Source organism: Crocodylus porosus, unplaced genomic scaffold (assembly GCF_001723895.1).
Source record: "Crocodylus porosus isolate Cpor-Errol unplaced genomic scaffold, CroPor_comp1, whole genome shotgun sequence".
In the NCBI taxonomy this organism is placed as follows: domain Eukaryota; kingdom Metazoa; phylum Chordata; order Crocodylia; family Crocodylidae; genus Crocodylus; species Crocodylus porosus.
Genome location: NW_017728931.1, coordinates 142,959,505 through 142,964,402, shown reverse-complemented (window position 1 = coordinate 142,964,402; position 4,898 = coordinate 142,959,505). Strand labels below are relative to the sequence as shown.

The following is a 4,898-nucleotide window of genomic DNA, read 5'->3' as shown; positions in this document are numbered from 1 at the left end:
CCTCGTCATCCCTTGGGGCGCTCTGGTGAACAGACGTTCCCCCAGATCCTGGTGGTCACCCCGATAAACTTATAGGTGGCCATCAGCTCACCCCTGAGCCTACGCTTTTCCAGGCTAAAGAATCCCATGTCTCTCAGCTTATCGTGATGAGATCTGTTTTCCTGACCTCTGATCATGCGCGTGGCTCTCCTCTGGACTCTCTCAAGCTTTTCCACATCCTTTTTGAATTGTGGAGGTGTTTCTTATGCATCCACTGGTACATTTTTTTTGTGAGGAATACAGTGATTTGTCACTTAGTGTGTCAAATTAGCTGTAAAAGTGTCACTACGTGTGGGCAGTTGTACCAGGTTACATGCATCTTGGATGAGCTATCAATCACTCAGGAAGTATAGGGATTATGTATTTTTTTTCTTTCGGGGATGACTTCTCATTCCACCCTCTGCATTTCATTTCCCTATGGCATTTTCCCACCACAAGGTCTTGTACTGCTACTATCTATCATCCTTGTAACTGAAAGAAGACCAGTCTGATCTCCCTTTGAACCCTAGGAGAGGTGCTTCTTAGCTGTGCTTTGGTCAGGGTTTCAAGAGGAGAGACTGCATTGCCATTTAGGTGCTGCTCAATGAGAAAAATGAAACAAGCTCTACCTGGAACAGCTGCCGTCTGAGGCAGGACTTTGAGAGATTTGTGCCTGTTCCTAATCTTTGAAAAATAATGGACATCTTTCCATCATTTTCAGTAGTGTGGATCAGAACATTTTTGATATCTGCTGTGCATTACATGTATTCTTATTATTGGTTGTTGTTACAAAAATAATAAAGGTTTATATTATGGTAGCTCCTAAAGGTCACAGTAGAATGCTGTATAAACAGCGAAAGAGATGACTGATACCCCGATTTACAGTCTAAAGACACAAATGGACTATAACTAATGGATGGAGGTAAAGCATGCAATTCAGGCATTTCAGCATTGCTTTTTAGTACAAAAAACAGAACAAGCTCTTGGTAATTTGTGTTTCTGTACGCAGTCACAGCTTCTACCCCATGCAGATATTTTTAACTAGATATCAACAGACTAGAGAGCCTTAATTGAGCTGTCAGGTAATTCCATCAAAAACATCTACTAACCTTTCTTTTTCAAAATCCAGCTCAGACCATTGAGGTGACATGAATTTGGAAGGTTTGTTTTTATGGCCCATAGCTATTAATTCATACATAATATTTTGTATTAATTGCTGTACACATACACAAATTAATAAATATTGTATGTGCAGATCATTAGTTTATGGTGACCTGTGTTGAAGTAGCAATGCTGAGGTGAGGACTGGGGTACAGAGGGCACTGTTGAATATGGGAGCCCAGGACTGGAGAAGCAAATAATTTAGGAGTGGGCTAGCTAGAATTCTTGTGGATGGTGTTGACGCAATCCAGTTTCACATCTGTTTGTAAACCTTGTGGGGGTTGTTTTACCTTTTGCAGGCAGGCAAAGGTGGCAAATCCAAGCATGGCAAAGGCAAAAGCAAAGGCTCCAAGAAGAAACCAAAGAAGTCGGGGATTGAAGTGGATATCCTCAGCCCAGCTGCCATGCTGAATGCCTACTACATCGCCCACAATGCTGCAGCTTGCTTGGAGTTTCGGGGCTTCCCTTGGCCTGGCTCACCCAAAAGGAAAGGGAAGAAAGGAAAGTAGGAACCTGATGGCTGGAAGGAGAAAGACCATGACGTACCAAGCTCCACCTGACTGTTGTTGAGGATAGAAACCAGTTGATAACTCAGGTCTCTTAAGTTTTGCCATAATCACTGTGAAGGCTACTTGTTATGAAGTCATTCTTGGTATGGTTTTGAGCATGCGGAAGTAAATGTTAAAACACAGTTTAATGTTACCCTTGTCCTTTACCCTTCTAGGAAATAATAAAAAAAAGTACTTGTATCGGCAGTTCTATGATGTGCAGAGAGATGACTTTGGACTTTGTTCCTGCTACTGTTATGAATTGGAGGTCTCTAAAAGATACCATGTATTCATGCTTTCATGGCTGCATGTGCTTGAAGTGAAGGTGGCCAAAGTGTGGCCTCGTAAGAGAGAGGCTGTGGAGACTTCAGATGTCAGCATGCAGTCATCTGCCTTGGTTCAAACATCCTGGCTGAAGGCTGCAGATTTCATGGTCAAGAGTGGCTGTTTTGTACTAAATTAAATGCAGCCTACAGGTACCTGGCAGATTACCCACCTGACCTCTAGTTAGCAATGTTTGGTTGCTCTCAGTGCATGCTTTCAGTGCACATTTGTACAATCACAGAGCTAGTTCAAGCGAACTTTACTGCCTTTGTTCCCCCTCCTCTCCTCGTCTATCCCCTCCCCTCCCCTTATTACAAGGTCCAAGAGATGGATAATCTATTCCAAATTATGATGCTGTGCCAACTAGGAGAGTGGGGTGCAGCGGGTGGGGCTCGGACGTAGGGTTCCTGTCTAGAACTGGTGCATGTTGTGGATGGAGTTAGCAAAAAGTGGATAGACGTTAAAATTGGTTTTGAGGAATAGAGGATTTGTACAGAGCCAATGCTGTAATAAAATGGGGAGATATTTTGATTCTTTAGTACACTCAAGTACCTGCCAGCATGAAGTAGTTCATATTGCACACTGTGGCACTGTCACTTGAGCAGAAGGGCTACTCCATTCTTTCAGTCAGTCCCTAGTAAAGGTAAGATCTCTTTATGTGCAGATTTGGCAGCATTTTCTGAGCAGGCCCTGGATTAGACTGCAAGCTTACTCTGTGCTTTGCAGGGAGCAATTTGGTGTGTTTCTGATTTCTGTCTAATGTTACACTACAGATTATGGAAGAGGCATTTTGAAGTAGTAAGAATTTGACTGATCCACACACTGGTATTACATGTGTGTTAGTCCTTGCTTTGTCTTTGAAAGATGAGTTTTTCCCTCCTTCCATAAGTCCCATCTGGAAAGCTCATGGTGTTGAGGATTTGCTAACGAGACCAACTGTTTCAGTGCTTTATGTTCATGTAATCTGACTACTGTGGTGGGGTTGCACAGCTCTAACTGAATTTGATTCATATGGGCAGTTAGCAAATTCAGGGAAAGGAGCAGCTTCTCTGCTAACCGGGATGTCTTGAGCATGTTCCTGTCAATTTGGAGGTGTATGTTTTTGTATGTTGTATCCACATCCCAGTGAGTATGGTGCATAGGGGAAGTATTCTCCAAACAGAGAATACACAATGTTACCTTATAAACTTCTTCAAGCCAGTTTTAATGCCTTGTTTGCCAGAGAGAGATGTACAAAAGGAGCAAGAGACTACAGGAAAACTGGTACAATCTGATATCCAGATGGAGCTGTTGGTTTAATGATAACACTAGATCAGCTGCTAAGGTCTTTCCCAGACTCTCGAAGAGACTGTGCATCCAGGCACTACAACACACTTACGTTTTGCTTGCTGTTCTCCGAGGCTATCCCCACTTTTATTTTTCAAGTGATGCTGCAAAGTCAGACTGAATACATAACTCATTCCATGATTATATCCTCTTCCTGTTTTGTGGACTGCCCACAATTAGTTGACATTTAACAAATGAAAAAAAAGACAACTTTAATTTGTCAGTTATTGACTATGAGGTCAATCATTTGTGAATACATGTCAATTAGAAAGGTGTGCCACGTGCCATCTTCTGCTACCTGATTCGCCTCCAGTTCAAATATAGCAGAAGCCCGTGCAGCTTTTGAAGCAGAAAGATCTGAGCCCTGTCCCTGATGTTAAGAAATTTGGGATGGCCACCATCCCCACTCCCTTCTTGTGCCACTTGAAGCAGCATCTGCTTTGAACTGTTAGCAAAATCAAGAGAGAAATTCTTTTTTTCAAAAAAGAAAGATGGTCAAGTAACCCACATTTAGTGCTGAATGCAACCCAGATCGTGAGGAGGCAGCCCCGGTAATGAGGGAGAACAGAAAAATCTGTTATAAACTGAGAGGGTCTTTGCTTCATCTCAGATCTGGATGGGATGGGTATTACGTCTAGGGAATATCTGCCATGTTCACTTGGGCCTAAAGCCCTTGAATCACTAGCAATTTATTCAGGTCTGTTAAGGAGTCTGAAACTTTTCCAGTAAAGCTCAGATTGGAAGAAAATACTTGGCTCTCTAACATCAGGTGTCGAAACCCCCCAGTCTCTTAAAAAAATACTTCAGACGTTTCTCTGATGTCCCAAATGCTCCACAGAATCATGTACAAGGCGCTATTTGAGCTGCTTTTTCACTGATCTGTCATCCCACAAGTGCTGAACTAGAGAGAAATAGTCCCTGAAGGACAGAATCGACCTCTTGTGGCTATTGCAAATAAAAGGGAAGTGTGAGGTGAGCACTATACAACCAGTGAAAAAACCCGAACATTTAAGCATTTATGTGGATGAAAAAGTCCTACAATATTATATTGTTAGAAGTGATATCCACCATCCTCCTCCTTTGCAAAAGTTAGCTTCTTGCTAGTCAATTTAGGAAAGATTACTTCCCTGCAGGTAGCTTACTCCACACCTACTTTCTGCAAGATTTTTTTGAACTTCCTCTTCAGCAGTTTTTACTAATCCCTGACAGAAGCTGGGCACCAGACTAGACAGACTGCTGGTTCAGTCTGCGGGCATGGGCAGATGTAAGATTTGTAGTGCTCTAGGTATCTTTAAAGTACTCCGAAAATGCCACCTGCAGAAAAAGCAGTGTTGGATACCTTCATGTCAGCCGGCCCTGACAATCTGCACCCCAGGGTACTCAAGGAGCTGGCGAGCATCATAGCCCAGCCCCTGGCACGGGTCTTTGAAAACTCCCGGCGCTCTGGTGTAGTGCCCGAAGACTGGAAGAAGGCCAATGTGGTGCCGATCTTCAAGAAAGGGAGGAGAGGGGATCCGGCTA

General features: G+C 43.1%; 1 long non-coding RNA gene across 1 annotated transcript in view; it reads left to right on the top strand.

The window, feature by feature from the left end:
- LOC109315868 overlaps positions 1 to 1,551 on the top strand; it is a 3,737-nt gene extending 2,186 nt beyond the window's left edge. The window contains exon 3 of the long non-coding RNA XR_002102632.1: positions 1,479 to 1,551. This is a non-coding gene — a long non-coding RNA (uncharacterized LOC109315868). The remainder of the gene's footprint in view (positions 1 to 1,478) is intronic.
- Positions 1,552 to 4,898: the final 3,347 nt, after the last annotated feature.